The 20,694-nt window shown below is 38.9% G+C and overlaps 1 protein-coding gene across 1 annotated transcript in view; it reads left to right on the top strand.

Moving 5' to 3' along the window:
• Positions 1-20,694, top strand: part of LOC150096673 (twitchin-like) — a 2,440,784-nt gene that overhangs the window by 2,399,574 nt on the left and 20,516 nt on the right. The window lies entirely within an intron of this gene.

Here is a 20,694-nt window from a genome sequence, read left to right as displayed (position 1 = left end):
ATGTATGCTTTGCGAAGAGCGGTGGGAGTCTGGTTAAAGGGTGATAGTGGGGAAAGTGCAAGGAGAATGAGGATCTCAAGCGTGTTTCGGGTGGCAAGAGCGATATCGTTAACGATAGTCAGAATGGAGAAAATGGCGGTGTGATAGAGAATTGCGTGGTAGTGCCAGATAGGTGTGAGAGCGTCGTTGAAAGTGTAAATGAAGGTAGAAATACAGAACGAATGGATGATTTGATTGATAATGAAAATGGCGAGATAAATGCGAGTAGTGAAATTGCACTTTTGAACGGAGCGATACACAGAGCAAAAAGGCAACTGGAGCATATGGAAAAATGTGTGCTGAACGTACCCACTAATAACTGGTGAAAGTCTGTGACGACAAATAATAGAATGTTCGTAAACGTCAATAAAATGAAGTAGCGAGTGCTGTATGGGGATTCACTATTAACAGGTGTGATAGTTGAGAGTTTGACGAAGTCGTACCAGCCGGGTGCGAACATAAAGGACGTCAGCGAATCTATTTGAGTGCAAAAACAGAGGGTGAAAGAGATGATAATCGTGGCAGGAACAAATGATTTGAAAGAGGACAAAACGGAAATGATAGAGGATGTGAGAGAATTACTTGAGGTAGCAAAAGAGAAGAGTGAGAGATGGTGAGTATTTTACCGCAGTATGACAGTGAAGTATTTAGAAGGAGGGCCATAATTGCCAATGACTTTATGCGTGGGTTATGCATGGAGAGTGGTGTGGAATTTGTGGATGTGTGGAATGAGTTCGATGGGCGAAAGGACTTATATAAGATGGATAGGTTACATTTGAATGGAGTTGGTGTACGGAGGCTTGAAAAAGTGTTGATGAATGATGTGGAAGTAGATGTACGGACTCAGGGAAACTAGATTTATTAAGAGGGGGAGGTAGATATGCAAACTTTAGGGAGGCAGTTGAGTGTATGAATGAGTATATTATGCCCGAGCGAGTACGAAGGACAACAAATCAGAATGGGATAGTTAGTATAAGGCATCAAAGTAGGGATAGGACAAATGGGCTTCTGCAATTCATGTACACTAATGCCAGGAATATTAGGAACAAGAAGGAAGAGTTTTTGGCCTTGTTTGGCACTTCCAGGCCACAGGTTGTTGGTATTAATGAAACATGGCTGACAGAAGATGATAAAGCTAGTGGGGTTGAATGCGACGGGTATAGCATGTTCAGGAGTGACAGGGTGAATAAAAAAGGGGGGGGAGTGTTATTGATGATAGCTGATGAGTTGCAGCCAAGGAGTATAGAAGTTGAACTGCAGCATAGAGAAAAGAGCACGTCTGAGGCTGTTTGGTGTGAGATAGAATCTAGCAGAACAAAATATACAATTGGGTGCTGCTATAGAGCAGGTGATGGAATAGATGGTGTGGATAGTATGCATAGGCAAATAGAAGAAATGAGTGGAAGGGAGAGTAATTATTATGGGTGATTTCAACTATGGTAACATTGACTGGAAAGAGGAGAGGGCACATGGGAGGAAGGAATTGGATTTTATGCGGTTATTAAGGGACAACTATCTGCGGCAGCATTTAGTGGAAAATACCACGAGGGAGAGAGTGCGTGACCTAGTAATTGCAACTGAGAATGTGGCTGTAACGAACATGACCATGTTGCCACCAATTGGCGAGAGTGACCATAAGGTCATGACTTGGGAGGTGGCTAAAGGAGTGGAATTTACAATTAAGACAGGGTACATGTGGAATTACCAGCTGATAAGTATGACAAGCTTAGGTGTGTGCTTGGCTCAGTGCCATGGCATGTAAAACTGCAAGGGCTGGATGTTGATAGTGCATGGGAGGTGGTTAAGAAGTGTTTGCAGGAGGCAATGGTTGACTGTAAACCAAGAGTCCGAATAATAAATCAAGTAGGAGTTAAATGGATGAACAACACTATTAAGCTTGAGCTGCAAAAAAAGAAACAATTGTGGAGGGAATTTAAGGAGAAAGGTGACCAGCAGGCACAGGAACAGTATAAAGCTCAGGCCAGGATGGTAACGAGGGTGGTAAGAAAAGCAAAAGCGGATTATGAAAGAAAATTGGCCATGCAGGCTAAAGAGAATCCCAAACAGTTTTTTCAATATGTTGCAAGTAAAAGAAAATATGTTCATGGTAGAATGATCTTAAAAAATGCTGAGGGTATGGAGGTAACCGAATCAGTCGATATAGTGGAATTACTGAGCGAGCACTTTGCAAAAGTATATCATCCAGGTGGTGACATTGCAGGAATGGAAGAACCAACAGCTTATACTGGAATTGTGATGAATGAAGTAGAGGTAACTAGTCTATTACAGAACCTCAATGTCAATACATCTGTGGGATTGGATGGTATACCAGCTCGTGTCGTACGTGAAGCGGCTAAAGAATTGTCAGTGCCCTTAACCATTTTGTTTAATTTGAGCCTTGGGTCTGGGTCAGTCCCAAGGAGGTGGAAAGAGGGGAAAATATTTCTGCTGCATACAGGTGGTTCCAACGCTGCTGTTGAAAATTACCGGCCAATCAGCATAACAGGAATCATTATCAAGGTCTTGGAGAAAATAGTCAAGAGGAAAATACAAGATTGGATAGATGAAAATGGGATACTGTATCGGGGACAGCATGGTTTTGTGAAGGGTAGGTCATGCCTCAGTAACTTGCTCACGTATTATAACACAGTGATGGCTGAACTGGATAAGGGTAATGGGTTTACAGTGATGCTACTGGACCTTGCTAAGGCCTTTGACAGGATACCACATGGAATTCTAATCAGTAAATTGCAGCATATGGGGATGGATATAGGGTTGGTGAGATGGATAGGAGGGTGGTTGACAGAGAGATATCAGAGAGTGGTTTATTCAGGTGTAGAGTCCACAAGATGGCCTGTGACTATCGGTGTGCCACAAGGATCTGTTCTTGGACCACTGCTATTTAATTTGTTCATTAATGATATAGGAAAGGATCTGAGAGGAACAGTTCATTTGTTTGCGGATGATGCAAAGTTGGGTAGGGCAATAGTGAATGCAGATGACGTCAAAATTTTGCAAGATGATTTGGATAGATTGGAGGTCTGGGCTAAGGAGAATGGATGTCAATTTAATGTGGCAAAATGTAAGGTTATACATTTTGGGGTGAAAAGATTAGCAGCAGTTTACTACACTGGTGGAACTGTACTCCAGGAAATTGATGAGGCACGAGATTTAGGAGTGCTGGTGGATAAGGAGATGAAGTTTAGGGGGCACATTGCAAAAGTGGCGAAATCAGCTCATCAAATCACTTGGTTGCCGAAGAATACGTTGACAAGCAGGTTATTGTTCCTCTGTATCGAGCCTTGATAAGACCCCATCTCGATTACTGTGCCCAGATTTGGTCACCTAGGTTTCTTCTTGATGGGGAGGAGGTGGAGAATATCCAGAGGTGAGCGACCAAGATGATAGCAGGTCTGTGGAATGAACCTTATGAGAACAGGTTGAGGATTTTTGGGTTGCAAAAATTGGTTGATAGGCAGAAGAGGGGAGATATGATTGAGACATTCAAATTACTGAAGGGTTTCTATAAAATTAATTCAGAAGATATTTTTGAGAATAGGGCTGGTTGTGGGAGGACTAGGGGACATCCATGGAAACTGGGCAAAAGTGTGGTTAGTAAAGGTGTTAGAGCTGGGTTCTTTACTTTTAGAGTGGTGAATGAGTGGAATGCGCTCCCAGAGTCTGTGGTCGATGCTGTGACAGTGAATGAGTTTAAGGCGAGGTATGATAGATACTGTATGAATGTCGAATAGTTGTGATGAATATGATTTGGGGCCTCCCTCAATGAGTCTAATGACTCCCTGGAGTTGCCCGTAATAATAATAATAATAAATGGGACAAGCAGACTGCAGATTTAATTTTATATATATATACTTATATATATATATATAAGTTAGGTGGTTATTTGTTAGTTATGTAACCAAATGCCAGAAACAAGAACAAATGGGTTGTGTTCATTGTTGGTGAATACACTGTGGTCTGAGATTCTTGGCACTAATGAAACCTGGCTCTCAGATGTTATAACCAGGATGAAGTATGAAGGGTATAATATTCTTAGGATTGACCAAAGAGATAGGAGAGGGAGTTCTGCTACTTGTGTCGATTTAGGGTGGAAACCCATGAAAGCAATAATGGTAATACTGTTATATGTAGCAGTGAGTTTGAGGCTATGTGGTGTAAAGTGGAGGCTAACCGGATGAAATACATGGTGTGCTGTTGCTTCAGATCTGGCATTTCAGCTGCTGGAGACAATGAAACACACTGCCAAATTTCCCTGATGAGTACTAAACAAGTAATCATTATGGGTGAGTTAAATTACCCAAACATTGATTGAGCAAACAGAAATCTCATGATAAGAATGAAGAAGAATTTACCAAGTTGTTGCAAGACATTTATTGCATAAGAGACTCAGATCAAAGAGTGTTAGATTTGCTCACAGCATGAGGAAGGGTCTTGGTTAAAAATGTGGCTATTTTACCACCAGTTGGTGACAATAATCATGCCATACTTTTCTTTGTAGTAGCTAACTATATGGATGTTCTAATTAGGAGAGGTTGCATACTGAACTACAAAGCAGAAAATTATGACCAACTCAGAAGAATGGGAAACAATGCATGGTAATCTTTAAAAAGTGCTTAACTGATGCAGTATCTGAATGTATCCCTAGAGTTCAAAGATAATGCAACCTTACTAAACAAGACATCCATAAGAAGAAGATGATGTGAAAGGATTATCATGAGAATACAAGTGAGAGGAGTTATGAAATATATAAAGTGCAGGCCAGAAAAGTTATAACTATTGAGCAGAATGTTAAATCAGAGTACAAAATGAAATTGGCTGTGCAGGCTAAAAGAAGTCCAAAAGAATGTCATCATCATGCTGCAAATAAAAGAAAAAAATGGATGTCGAAGAATAACCATTACTTAATGCAGATGGTACTCATATGTCAGAAGGTGATGAGATTGTTCAATTAATGAGTGCTCACCTTCCTAAGATATATCAACCAGGGGTATGCAACATGGTGCACAGTACTACTACATTTGATGATGAAATAGAGATGCATGAGATTGAAGATATTGCATAATATGGATAAGAATTCAGTAAAAGGAATAGATGGAATATCAGCATGCATACTAAAAGAATGTTTTTTACCAAATATGTAAGGCCTTGACATGTTTGTATAACTTGAGTCTCAACTCAGAAAAGTTACACAGGAATGGAAAGAATATAATAAATTTAGTTTAATCCTTTATCCAAGTGTAAGCAAACAAAGTTTGCCCCTGAAAATATCTTCAGGACTGAGGTAAGGTAGTACATCCCTTGGCAACTCGTAGCAAAGGTGGACCAAGCTGTCGTCACTCCTTGTCTCAGTATCTCCCATAATGCAAAGCACATCTCCTTGCGGACATGTATAATGCTATGCATTAAGGGAAGGGCCACTATCCAGACCAGTTTCGACCTTTATTGAGATCACATCAGTGGGAGGGAGACCCAGAGTGGTAATACTAAGGCAGAAGCAATGGAGAGGTCAATGCTTCTGCCTTATACCAACTGCAAAATAAACTTCCAACATCTTTCTCTAAATCCAGAGTAATTTAATAATACGGTGGTACACCGGTTGGCAACTCGTATAGGTAAATATGACCTCTCCATTGCTTCTGCCTTAGTATCACCACTCTGGGTCTGCCTCCCACTGATGAAGGTCGAAACCGGTCTGGGTAGTGACCCTTCCCTTAATGAATAGCATTATACATGTCTGCAAGGAGATGTGCTTTGCATTATGGGAGATACTGAGACAAGGAGTGATGAGAGCTTGTCCACCTTTGCTACGAGTTGCCAAGGGATGTATCACCTTATCTCAGTCCTGAAGATATTTTCAGGTGCAAACTTTGTTTGCTTACACTTGGATAAAGGATTAAACTAAATTTATTATAGTCTAACCAAGTGCAAAATAAACTTCCAAAATGGAAAGAATGTATAATAGTTTTATTGTACAAGGGTGGGGCAAAAACCAATATTTCTAACTACCACCCTATGAGTACCTCTAAATTGGTGGTGATGAAGAATGCATACAAAAATGGGTTGACAGACAAGCTATACTCTGCAAGGAACAGCATGGTTTACTAAATGGAAGTCATGCTTTAGCAATTTGCTCATATTTTATAACAATGTTATGAATGAGTTGAATAAAAGGAATGGAATGGATACATACGTACATACATATACTGTTGTACTTTGCTAAAGTTCTGAGTGCTCACGTTGATATAAGTTCACTTTTATGTGGTATTTGAAAGAATACCATAAAAAGCTGTTGCATAAACTGAGGAATATAGGCTTGAAACATAAACTGTTGACTTGGATAAGTGGATGGACAGGTAGCAGAAAGTAGTATAGTGGATGTGTGATTTTGTCAGATTTAATGTACCAGTGGTATACCCAAAAGATCAATCATTGTTGTTCAATCTTGATAGGTTATCTATCATCATAACTACCAAGGAATCTTGGTAGTTATGAATAGGAATTTGGTGTTAAAAGGTCACATTAACAAATACAACTCAGAGGATAATAGCAATGTTGAGACAAACATTGCCATGTAAGGATAAGTAAGTCATTTTGCTTGTTTACAAGCAAAATGACTTACTTATCCTTACATGGCCTTAATAAGACTGCTGCACCTAGCACTATTATGTACAAATTTGGTATCCTTGGCTTGGAGGGAATAAAGAAGCGGCAGAAAGGGTGCAAAGTAAAGTAACTAAGATATCAAGATTATGGAATGTGATTTATGACAGATTGAGAATATGTGAACTGTAGACCATGGTAAACAGGAGTGATATGATAGAGGTCTATAAACATTTGAATGGATGTTATAGGATATCGCCTGATGAAATTTTTCATTAGATGGAAGGGAGAGAACACAGGTTGGATATCGAGTAATTCACTGCGGTCACAAGAAACAATTAACCATAAGACGGAGAAGAGACTTAAATGAAGTTTAAGTTTAAATATAATGTACAAATACATACAAAAGATTAGACTGAAAGCCTAGGGTCCTAAGAGGGGGTGCTGGTAGGTAGCCATGGCTTTTGGGTAGCTAGTCTAAGAATTAAAGTTTGGCAGTAAAGCATCTAGAAAAGTTAGACTATTTATTTTCCACTTCTACAGTAAATGTGGATATTACAGGGTACTGGTTGTTGAGGTGAAGGAGGTATGCATAATGTGTCTGAGACATGAAGAGGGAAAAGATAAATGGAGAATACATTAGTGTATCTTAGATGGATAGATAATTTAAGAATGAGAGTTTCAAGAGCATGATTTTCTGAATATTCCATGTAAATTATTATTATTATTATTATTATTCAGGCCTCCAAGGAGTCAAAAGACTCATCGAGGGAGGTCCTTTCTAAGACATAAAGTCTGTCAAGACTCATCGAGGGGAAGTCCCCCCCTGAGAAACACAAAGTTTATCATACCACTCCTTAAACCCACTGACCGTTCTCGCTCCCACCACTCCATCAGGCAATGCATTCCACGGCTCAACCACCCTCCACACAAAGAAACCACTCCTTACCCTCTTGCTCACAGTTTCCTTTCGTAACTTCCAGGGATGGCCTCTTGTCATCACTCCTTCCCGCTGATCAACCAAGCGAAAGAACTCCCCAGTGTCAACCCTGTAACCACCTCTCAACAGTTTAAAAGTCTCAATCATATCACCTCTCCTTCTTCTATCCACCAAACTCTGCAGTCCACATTCTCTAAGCCGATCCTCATAACTATCCTTGTACAGCCCTGAAACCATCTTTGTCATCCGTCTTTGTATCCTTTCCACGGTTAATTTATCCCCTTCAAATCCTGGGGACCAAATCTGAGAACAATAGTCCAAGTGTGGTCTGATCAGAGACTTATACAACGGAATGATAACCCTCTTATCTCTGCAGGTCAGTGTCCTTCTCATAATAGCAGCAATCCTCTGTGTTACCTTCACCACCTTTGCAATATGTCCCCTAAACTTCAGGTTTCTATCAATCATCAACCCCAGATCTCTTGTCTCCCCTACTTCCTCCAGTATAACTCCTCCCATAGAGTATGCAGCATCCCATCGATGTTTCCCAAACCTCAAGACCTTACATTTTGCTGCATTAAACTGACACCCCCATTCATTTGCCCATCTATCTAGCTTATTTAAATCCTCTTGCAGGGCTACCACATCTGCACTATTACTAATAATCCTTCCAAGCTTCGCATCATCCGCAAACAACTGAATATCCCCCTGCAATCCACTGGCTATGTCATTGATATAAAGGTTAAACAATATAGGTCCTAGTACTGAGCCCTGTGGGACCCCACTTGTAACCCTCTGCCTCCTGGAAACTGCTCCACCATACACAACTCTCTGATACCTATCAGACAGCCAATCCTGAATCCAGTTGACCAATCTGACATCCAGACCCATGTGCTGCAACTTAAATATCAGCTTATCATGTGGCACCCTGTCAAATGCCTTCGCTAAGTCTAAGAAAATTGCAGTATATGCCTTTCCCTCATCTAATGCTCTTGTAACTTTATTATAAAAGGCTAGCATATTGCTAAAACAAGAGCGTCCTTTCACAAATCCATGTTGATTCTCACAGATAACATTACCCTCATCTGCCCAATGCTGTACACGGTCCCTCACTACTTTCTCCAAGATCTTAACAACTACTGATGACACACAGACTGGCCTATAATTAGACACTTCCAGTCTGTTACCACCCTTATGCAATGGCACTATCTTACCTTCCTTCCATTCCCTGGGCACCTTTGCCAAAGCCAGACTTTCATTGAAAAGCCACGTTAAAGGTATTGTCAATTCCCTAGCACATTCTCTCAAAACTCGTGGCGAAATACCATCCAGTCCCACAGCTTTACTGACATCCAGAGTACTCAGTATCTGAAACACACTCTCCTCCTGTACCTCCAGACCTCGTACCAGTCCTATCCCTCTAGCATTAAAACTGACTCCTCTAGGATGAAATACTCCAATAAAGTGTTCATTGAACAATTCCACTATGTCCTCTGCATCAGTCACTCTATTCCCATTTTTATCCCACAATATCATTCTTCCACAGTCATTTCTCCTCCTACTGGCCACATAGCTAAAAAATTCCCTAGGATTTTCTTTGGATCTTAGGGCCAATCTCCTCTCATATTCCAGTTTCGCTTTCCTTACCACACGAGTCACTCTTCTGGCCTGTGTCTTATATTCCTCATGCATCTCTTCACCTGTCTCCTTATATCTCTTCCATAGCCTCTTTTTCGCATGCAATTCCTGTTTAATATTGTTTGTCATCCACTTTACTCCAAATTGCGCCCTCTTCTTCACTCGTGGTATACAACTTACCATTGCTGATAACAAATATTCTTTCACAATTTCCCACGCACTGGTGATATCCCGGCCTTCCAATTCCTCCCTCCATGAAACTTCCCGAAGTTGACGTCTAAGACTATTATAATCACCTGCCTTATAATTCCACATAAGTTCCCGTCTCTTTGATACTCCTGCATGTCTATTCATTTTCCAAGTCAAAACCATATGGTCACTCTCTCCAACTGGTGGGAGAGACGTCAACTCAGTTATTATCAACTCTTCTGATGCTATAACCAAATCCAAAATTTTTGAACCTCTTGTTCCCTCTGTTACATGTTGCCTAAGACATTTGTCCCTCAAGAATTCTAGAAATTCCATTCCCCTATTGTTACATGCATCTTCCTCTCTCCAATTTATACTACTGAAGTTAAAATCTCCCATAACAATCATTCTTCTTGCACTTGCCAAACTTAGCTGTCTAAACATCTCCTGGTCCCCATCCTCTGTGCTCCTGGGTCTGTAGCAACACCCCACTAAATATCCTGTCTTGCCTACCTCTACCTCACACCATACGCTCTCAAAATCATTTGTCTCACTACCTTCCAAATTTTCCACTCTTAGAGGACATAGGTCATCACTTATCATAAGCAGCACCCCACCACCACGCTTTCCCCTCCTATCCTGGCGAAAAATGCTATACCCAGTGACTTCTATTCCTGTTTTTATATCCAATTCTGTCAACCACGTCTCAGTGATCGCAATAATTTTTGGCCAGGCTGATGCTATCTGCGCCACCAATTCCTCTCCCTTATTCCGGATACTCCTGGCATTAGTATACAGCATATAAATGCCATTGTTTCTATACCCAGCATTATCCCTTCTAGACTCCACTGGGCTCAGTCTTACCTGACATTGTCTCCCTTCTCCCAAGTATCCATTCCCACAAGAGGCCACCCCTGCTATCATCCTCCCTGGGACACACTGACTCGTTCAGAACAGCAATCTCTCCAGATGCCTACGTCCTTCCTCATTCAAATGCAAACGGTCTCTCGCAAACAACTCCTCTCTTTCCTCAAACGCACTCCAAGCATCCACATATACCAGTCCTCTCTTGTCACACATTCTCGCTATTATGCCATTCAATATCACCGCTCTTCTGCTCAGCTCATCATTATCATACCTAGGCAACACGCACACTATTTTTCCTCTCTCTGTCTTCTTCCGTACAGTCTCAAGCAAAAATCTCATATCTCTCGCTGCCCGACTTACATTACCACTCAAGTCATTCGTTCCTACCATCACAATCATCTCATCCACCCTTTCACTTCTCTTAATTGCCATAGCGACCCTTTCTATTGTTCCTCCTGGCAAACACTCCTCACGCATCCTATCCTGAACACCACGGATCATTGAGTCACCATACATTATACCTCTTACCATTCCATCGCTCCTATTGTTTCCATTCTCTCCTCTTCTTTCATTCCCATACCTCTCTCTTCTACTGTTTCCATTCTCTCCTCTTCTAGCACTCCCATACATCTCTCTCATTCCCTCTCTCCTACTGTTTCCATTTTCTCCACTTCTAGCACTTCCATATCCCTCTCTCATTCTGTCTCTCCTACTAGTGTTTCCATCCGCTCGTCTTCTAGCATTCCCATACCTCTCTCTCATTCCATCTCTCCTACCGTTTCCATTCTCTCCTCTTCTAGCACTTCCATATCTCTCTCTCATTCCGTCTCTCCTACTGTTTTCATCCTCTCGTCTGCTAGCATTCCCATACCTCTCTCTCATTCCTTCTCTTCTACTGTTTCCAATCTCTCCTCTTCTAGCACCCCCATACCTCTCACTCATACTCCTTAAATTCTCTCTCTCTCCTACTCTGATTCGCCTTGCATTCATCTCTTCCATTCTCCTAATCTTATCTTTCATACTTCTGCTCTCATTCACTAGACATTCCACCTCCTCTTTCAACTCATCTATCTCCCGCTGCAGTTCAGTCACTCTTAATCTAAATTCACTCTCCCAAACAAAACCATCTCCTAAACTTCCACAGTCACTCACACCTTCCACACTATCAACCATTATTTTCTCATTCTCTCCTATCATACTACTCGTCTTCCTACTTTCATTCTCCGTTCCTGGAGCAACAAAGTCGGATATCGATATATCAAAATAAATGAAATTGTATCAGCCAGACGCAAGATCTTAGCAGGTGTGGCGCAGGACTCTTCTGGCCCAGATGCGATTTTCTATCTACATAGCTGATTTCCCTCAAAACCTAAGTTGAACAATCACTGCATTATACGCAGATGATGACACTGCTATAAATGATGACAATGCTATAAATGCTAGCTTAGTGGGGAGAAAGATTGATGACCATCATTCTTCTGGAAGAACATAAGGCTTACACAATTATGACCAGTCATGTCTAGAAGATCATGCCTTGAATAAACTGTATGGACTTAAATGAAGGAAAACTACCATGATTCACTGTAACAAGTACAAGCATAAAAGACTTTTCTGGCTTCAACAGCAAATTGTAAAAACAAACATGCTCTTTGAAAAATTTACCCAAGATATGGGACCCACAATCACCTGGCACCTGCAGAGGATATGTCTGTCTGCATTTTAGGCTTTCAGTCTAATCTGTTAATTTCGTAGTGTTATTTTGTGTTTGTACACATGTTATAATTCTTATATTATCATCAGTTATATCTGTGTGAAGAATATGAAATATTGGGATCATTAAATCTCTAATTCATTCCTAGTACTGTCTTTATTCCATTAAACTACAAAAATGGTTAATCAGCAATATCACTGCAGATTATCATGAATATGCCATTATTAGCTGGTTATTGAGTATTAATTATTGTTAATGAACATTAATTACATAACTAATCATTAATAATGTTCAATGTTGCAAAGTGTAAGGTTTTGAGATTTGGTAAACAATGATGGGATGCAAAGTATACACTTGGTGGGGAAACTTTAATGGAAGTAGAAGAGATGAGAGATCTGGGAATAATGGCAGACAAGAACCTGAAATTCAGTGGCCACATTGTGACATCTTCACAAGTTGTGAAGATGTCACATCGGATAATGGCAATGATGCGGATGACCCTGAAATGCAGAAATACAGATGTTATGATACCATTGTACAAGGCCTTGATCAGACTTCATATGGATGATTATGCACAGATTTGGTCACCAGATTCTCATCATGATAAGAATACGTTAGAAAGGGTCCAGAGAAGATTCACAAAGGTGGTCAGTGGTGTTTGGAATGTGAGGACAGATTGAGAGAATATAAGTTGCAGAGCCTCATTAATAGGAGGAAGAAGGGGGGGGGGGGTTATGATTATATCATACCATGTCAACCTAAATAACAGGAGTTGTTATTTAGGTTGACATGGAAGAGATTTTTCACAGAATGGGAGATGGGGGGGGGAGTCGAATAAGAGGCTTTTGCTGGAAACTGTGTAAGAAGTATATGAGCAGAGGAATGAGGTGCAGGTTCTTTGCATGGAGAGTTGTAAAATTCAATATAGCTTAAAAATACCAAAGCACTTTGCATCGATTTTGCAGAAGTCAAGTCTTGTGAGAACTGTAAAGAACCTTGTTTGTTTCTATGTATATTTTGCTAAATATTAATGTAGTTAACCCTATGGGAAGTGACTATATTTACTGTTTTAATGTCAAAAATAAAGGCAATGTTTTGCCATCGGAACTTTGTATATAGCTATGTGTAAGAGCACAAGAAAGTTGTATATTATTTTTGTGTATGAGAAAGTTGCTTACAAGCTCTGCACATAACACCTTTAAAGTTAGTATCTAATAGTGCCGCTAGAGAAGTTTCCGTGGCCTGAAATTACAAGCAAAGTATCAAAGAGGTCTGCTACTTTTAGAAACAAGTTTCCACTGCCCAGCAAAATACGATCAAAAGAGTGCACGGAGGAGAACAAAGAGCGGGTTGAACTTAAAAGAAGATGAAAGAGTCAAATTCTTTGGGGTTTACAACCCTTAGTGCAAGGTCCGGAGAACGGGAAAATAAAAGGGGACTGAGACGAGCATAAGGGACTTCCAGTCGTCGGCAGAGGAGAGGGAGTTGGAACCAGAGCAGTGGCGGCAGAGAGGCAAGGCCCCAGTTACGAGAGAGGAGTGTCCAGGTCAAGTTGCCAACAGAGGAGAGCTGAGATCCAGTTGCTGACAGAGCAAGGCAAAGCGCTGTTACTGAAGAGAGCCAGTCGGCAATTAGAGGTATAGTCATCGGCAATTGGTAGCAGAAGTTAGAAGTAGAAGTTCCTGAACTAGGATCCAGAGGAGAATTTGCTCATATGCTGAAACCTCATGCATATGCTATTCGAGTACCGCAGATTGCAGTCCAAAAGCCTGCCAATATCCCGACGTCATACCGCTGAAGCAAGACACTCCTGATCCCGACGTCATACCGCTGAAGCAAGACACTCCTGATCCCGACGTCATACCGCTGAAGCAAGACACTCCTGATCCTGACGTCATACCGCTGAAGCAAGACACTCCTGATCCCAACATCATACCGCTGAAGCAAGACACTCCTGAAGGAAGCCTAAAACTTCAGATGAAAGAAATGCCATAAAAACTTTAGTGCAAGACTCTTGACTGAATGTGCAATACAGAGCCTCTGTAAGTTCCATCCTTTTGTACATTTTCTCTTATAATCTAGGAGATATGTTATATATGGACTGTTAGGAATTAGTTTAATAGTAATAAGAAGTGTCCATAAGAGAGTCAATTGGCATGTTAGAAGTTGATATCAAATTTGTAAAAATAACTTAACAGAGAGTTAGCTAACCTCTTTGCAAGTAAACTAGAAGTTTAATAAGTTGAATTTGTAAGCATAGAGTAAATAAGTTTTTGAGTTAAAGAGATTATTTAGTGTTGAAGTAAAAGGGTTCTAATTTTATGCTAAACATTTTTTATAGATCGGTAGAGAAAGCAATCTCCCTGTCGTTTGATTCATGTATATTTCATATTAATGTAAATAAATATTTTAATTATTTGTTAAAAGAGTGCTGCCTGATCCTTTATCTTACAATGCACTGTTTGTAAAAAATAATCGGACCCGTGAGCAGGAAACAACTAAGGCATTAAAAGCGCAGTTTAATTACTTAAGAACCATGACTGTTTATGTTAATTTTGTTGAAGGAATTTACGCTAGTGAGAGAGAGATCTACTGGACATTTTATTGAGTCTTATGCCGAATATTGATATATTGGATGGCACAGTCTAACAAATAAATTTTCCAGTGTTCATAGGCATATGACTAGTAAATATGGAAGGTGGATAAACATAATATGCAGTATAGTAAATGAGAAAGGTGATGAGAGGAACAGTGTGCACTGCTAATTAGTAATAAAGAATAAAAGAAGATATTACAATAATGCAGCAGACAGCTTTTGTTACAGAGTAGCTGATGAGTGGAACACATTGCCTGAATGTTTTGTGAATGTTGACACATTGTATCAGTTTAAAGCACGGTTGGATGAGCATTGTGTGCAATAGTGTGTACCTCTCACAGTGAGCCTCTAACTGATACAATGTTGACACATTGTATCAGTTAGAGGAGGCCAGATAATGATAATAATAATCTGCATTTTTTCTGGCGGTATGGAACGGTACGCAGTGCCGGCACTTTTATTCTTAAGTTTTTAAAAATTTGTGATTTATTGACAGCAAAATGTATTATAAATGTTCCGGTAGATGGTACTGTGTTCACGAATTGAATTTTAAGTTTTGATTACTCATAAGATGGTATACAAACGGAAACTGGAAGCTGTGTTCACTTCCGATTATTTCCAATATCAGTTTATCTATTCTATATTCACTATGCAACAGGCAGGTGTTCACGAGAATTTTGAATTAATCTAAGTTAAATCAGTGCAATCATTGTTCAAATTGTGTACAATAAGTAGTTACTTTATAACAAAATATTGTTGCTTATTGATGAATCGACAACTGTGAGCAACACAACAACATTGATTGTTATTTTTCGTCGATGAGTAAAAAAAAGAAGGCTGAAGAAGCAGAAATTGTTGAGTGTACTTGTGATCCTGTAAAACAGAAAACTAGCACCGAAAATACACTTGGTGAAGAGGATCATGAAACCAAGACCGAAGATCCATGTGGTCAAAAGGAAGCAGATTCTGATAATGATTGGTCCGAATGTTAGACACTTTTGCAGAAAAATGATTTCTGCAAAAGAAACGAGTGGCTGTATGTCAAGAATAAAATGTTGGGCTGTAAAGCAAGTCGTGATGTCTGAAGTCCTGCCTTCGATAAACACATGGAAATGAAAATTTCAGCAGAGTGAGCAAATGGCAAAATCAGTCATTTTGGAGAATCTCGCAAACAACAGCTAATGTCATTAACAAAAAAGATTTACGATCATAAGGAGAGAGAGTAGCGTACACAGCATGCCAAAAAATAAAATCTGAAGCAAAAAACGAAACATTATAAAAAGTTTTCCTAAATACTTTGTCTCATACTAAAGACGTAACTTTGAACCGCTTACAAAAGTTGCGAGGAGAAATCAATCATTTAATAACTTTGAAGACGAAATATATTTACAGGAACTTAATGACCTAGATATGGGATATATTCTTCATTCTGCAAATGCTTGCATTAACATTGTGAGCCATATCTCATGAAATGAGAAAAATATTAATATACAATATAGTGAACTCCAAGAACAAAATATTGTTACTTATTGATGAATCGACAACTGTGAGTAACACAACATTGACTGTTATTGTTTGTGTGGTTCCTCCTGAACTTTTGGCTCCTGTGAGTCTTTTCCTAGATTTGATCGATTACACTGGCCAACAAAAAAAATTTTTTTTTCTGCTGATTATGATCTGACACGTTTTTTACTAATTTGGGTGCGCTGATTTCAAACATCAAACCTATTTTTCTCTATCACGTCAGGTTTTTCCTCTATGGCATTTTCTTTTTGCTAATTTGTAAGTTTTTGATAGTTTTAAGGAGGCAGTACTATTTAGAGGATCAAAAAATCGATTTTTTAATATTATTTTCTGAAAGTATGTACTTTTAAAAATCTGTTCCTAACTTTTTATCAAGAAATTCGAAAAATTCCCGAAGATATAGCCTATTATTCAAAGCGGTGTGCAGATCAGAATCGGAGCGCTCACCGCTCTCGCTTGTTAGTAAATGAATAAATGCGTAAGAACCTGCAACAGCACGTACTGGATTTGAATGCGAGAGAGGCCAATAACCGACCAAATACATTTAGGTGATGAAAAGTAGGCGATAACACCTAAAACAAATGAATGCTATATGCGTCATACCGGACAAAGAACGATCAAAATCAGTCAATCGTTAATCGATCGTGAACGTATGAAGAGTGCTTATAACGTTTCAATAAAGTCTCTGGATTTTTTTGTCTTATTAATTGCATGTTAGTCGGCAGTGAAGAAAATACATCATGTCTACTACTCGGAAATGTGTCAATAGTGTAGATTCCTTCTGCTACATTTGTGGCAGCTTTACTGTTCCCAGTCAAACGACAAATATCACTGATTTCGTTAAGAAAGTGTACTTTGCATACTTCGACGTAAAAATTGCAGATCAGGACAAGTCATGGGCTCCAAATAAAGTGTGTAAGTCATGTAGAAAATTTACGACAGTGGAGCAAGGGAAAACGCCAAAAATTTGCTTTTGGCATTTCAATGATTTGGTGTGAACTGAAAAATCTCATAGATGATTGCTATTTTTGTTTAGTTCAGACTTCTGGTTATAATAAGAAGAATAAGAAAAAAATTGTGTATCCAAATCTTGACCTAGCAATTCGGCCAGTTGCTCATTCCAATGAAATAGCCATGCCAATTTATAAAGGACTTCCTTTACTTGAGAACGAGCGTCATCGGGATATGCCAAATGTTCTTGAGGAGCAAGACCTGGATGTTGATTTAGACAATGAAAATTTAATTTCTAGTTCTGAACCGCAACGTTTTACTCAAGCAGAATTGAATGACTTAGTAAGAGATTTGGGCCTATCAAAGGAATCATCGGAATTGTTAGCTTCAAGATTAAATGAAAAAAACTTACTGGAGCAAGATACGAAGATAACATTTTATCGTAGCAGGGAAAGTAATCTCGTACAATATTTTAAACACGAGTGTGGGTTTGTTTACTGTAACAATGTGTCAGGTTTACTAAACTGAAATGAGTGTTGTACAATATCATCCAAATGAGTGGCGTTTATTTATCGACAGTTCAAGCAAAAGTCTCAAGTGTGTCTTACTACACAATGAGGATGTATATGGCTCAATTCCTATTGGCTATTCAGTTCACTTAAAGGAAACATATGAGGACATTAAAAAGGTTCTGAATTTATTAAAATATACAGACAACTGGATCATCTGTGTGGATCTTAAAATGGTGAACTTTTTACTTGGCTTTTAAAAAGGATATACAAAGTTTCCATGTTTTCTATGCTTCTGGGATAGTCAAGCTAGAAACCAACACTGGAGTCAGAAACATCGGCCTCTTAGAATATCCTTAAATGTTGGAGAACAGAATGTTATAAATCAACCTTTAATCGACAGAGAAAAAATCATTTTTCCACCTCTGCATATTAAACTAGGTCTTATGAAGCAGTATGTTAAAGCTTTAGATTTACAAGGTGACTGTTTCCAATACATGTGAAAAATTTCCATGACTTAGTTATGAAAAAATTAAAGCCGGTGGATTTGATGGACCGCAAATTAGAACTTTAATGAGAGACCCAAATTTCATCAACTCTATGAACGAAATTGAGAAAGAGGCCTGGACTTCATTTACGATGGTTGTGAATAATTTTCTTGGAAACAAAAAAGTGTGCAATTACAAAGATCTAGTGGAAACAATGCTTGAAAATTTCCAGCACCTAGGTTGCAGCACGAGCATAAAGCTTCATTTCCTATGTCATCTTGATAGATTTCCCGAGAATTTAGGTGCTGTAAGCGATGAAAAAGGTGAAAGATTTCATCAAGACTTAAAAACTATGGAAGATGGGATTCTCACATGATGGCCGACTACTGTTGGAGTATTCAAAGGGATTGCCAAAACAGAACACACAGCAGAAATTGCTACAAACAAAATTTATTCCCTGAAACTAATGTGTAAGTAAAATTGTTATTTTTTTATAAATATTCTTGTAATTTTTAATGAATATTGTTAAGTAGTTATAATTATTGGTCTCTTTCGCATTCAAAGTGCCAGTACGTGCCATTGCAGGTTCTTACGCATTTATTCGTTTACTAACAAGCGAGAGCAGTAAGCGCTCCGATTCTGATCTGCACACCGCTTTGAATAATAGGCTATATCTTCGGGAATTTTTCGAATTTCTTGATAAAAAGTTAGGAACAGATTTTTAAAAGTACATACTTTCAGAAAATAATATTAAAAAAATCGATTTTTTGATCCTCTAAATAGTACTGCCTCCTTAAAACTATCAAAAACTTACAAATTAGCAAAAAGAAAATGCCATAGAGGAAAATCTTGATATCAGCGCACCCAAATTAGTAAAAAACAAGTCTCATATAAAAGTCAGCAAAAAGTGTGTTGGACTGTGTTATCAGATGTAACTGCTAGAAGAATTCTAAACTCTTTAATTAGTCATCTTGAGTGTTTAGGATTATCTGAAGATTAATTAAAGGAGTATCTATTTTTTGTAACTTGTGAAGGTGCAGCTGTAATGGTGTAAGGAGGCTAATGCAAGAGAAGTTTCCTAGTGTATTTTCTGGCATTGTGCTAGCCATCGCCTTGAATTATCTGTTAGTGATACAGTGAACAATGTGGTAGGAGTGAATCGCTTTAAGAGTTTCATGGACAAACTTTATGTTACTTATCATGCTTCACCTAAGAATGCTAGGGAACTACAGAAATGTGCAGCGACTCTAGAATTTCAACTTCTTAAAATTGGCAGAATTTTAAGCACTCGCTGGGTTGCATCTAGCTTTTGCATTGTTTCTGCAGTGTGGCAAGACTCTGAAGCCCTCGTCTATCACTTTCTGGAGGCAAAATAAGACAGCAGTAGAAGCAAAACAGGTTGATTTCTTTATGTGGGCCTTTTAAGAAAAATAACGTCATGTGAGTTTGTTCTTGATTTGGGCCTTATGTGTGATGCTCTCCAAGAACTTAGTTAACAAAGTCTAGATTTCCAAGACAGAAATATTGACTTGTACAAAGCAGACAGGAAGATGAAGAATACAATTCAACTCTTTGAAGAAAGAATTGAAAATCCTGCTCCGTACCACAGTATTTCTCTTCAAAGTCAGAAGAACATGAAGCTCAAAGGGATTGAGCTCCACAAAAATGAAAGACACAGTCCTGCAATAAGTTCATTTGCTTTCGATAAAAGTCTGAAAGAAGCTGTTGGAGTGTCTGCTTCAAGGAGATGATGCTGATTTGCCTGAATGTGCTAAGATTTTAGATTCCAAGTGTTGGCCTGAAAATCCTGGGAAGCATCTGACATTTGGTGAAGCTAAAATTAAAAAGTTAGCACGCAAATTTCGCTTAAATGAAAGAGAAGCAGTTCGTGGTTTCCATGAATATCTTCAAGAAAATAATGTCCCGGACATACTACTTCCTCTAAAGCACTCTTTGGACACAATTGCAATATCTTGCAGTGAATGTGAAAGATGAATCTTATAGTAACTTTATCTAGGTCGTCTCTGCTTGTACAGACTTCTGCACTGATGTTCATCAGGATAGTAGGACCTTCTCTCACTCAGTTCAACCCAGGCAAATATGTGGACTCATGGCTGCTCCGAGGTCGTCATTCTGCAGTTTATACCAAAAGCAAGAAGCGATCTAGAGATGACGAGGGTATATCAGAGGATATGTTAAAATTTTGGAAGTTGCTGTAATAACATCTTCATGGTGAGTACTGGCACCTTTTTTTTTCCAGAAAAAGAACACTGATAATAATAATACGTACACATAGAAAACTTCAGTCATGACAGATATATTGATGAGTGTGTTGTCTCCATGGAGATCTGCTGTCAATAATACTTATAAGAAAAAGAATAAAGTTAAACTGCAGCAACCAATCACTATCTTGGAATAAGGAGGTGCAGAGAAAATATGAATACCTTTATTCATTATTAGAGTTGAAAAACTGACTGATCAACAGATATAAGAATTGATTTTTCAGAGTGATTCGTGTTTTTTACATGTGTGTATTTATTACTATTATTATTTTTTAAAGCACTGATTTAGTCTTTCTCAGGTATTGGCTGGAGTTTGTTTTTCCTCGTAAACATAAAAGA

The sequence above is a fragment of the Typopeltis vanoorti genome, chromosome 18 (assembly GCF_054136105.1).
Source record: "Typopeltis vanoorti isolate ZY-2024b chromosome 18, IOZ_Tvanoo_1.0, whole genome shotgun sequence".
Taxonomy (NCBI): Eukaryota; Metazoa; Arthropoda; class Arachnida; order Uropygi; family Thelyphonidae; genus Typopeltis; species Typopeltis vanoorti.
Note: the sequence above shows the minus strand (reverse complement) of the source record. Positions and strands in the feature narration are given on the sequence as shown.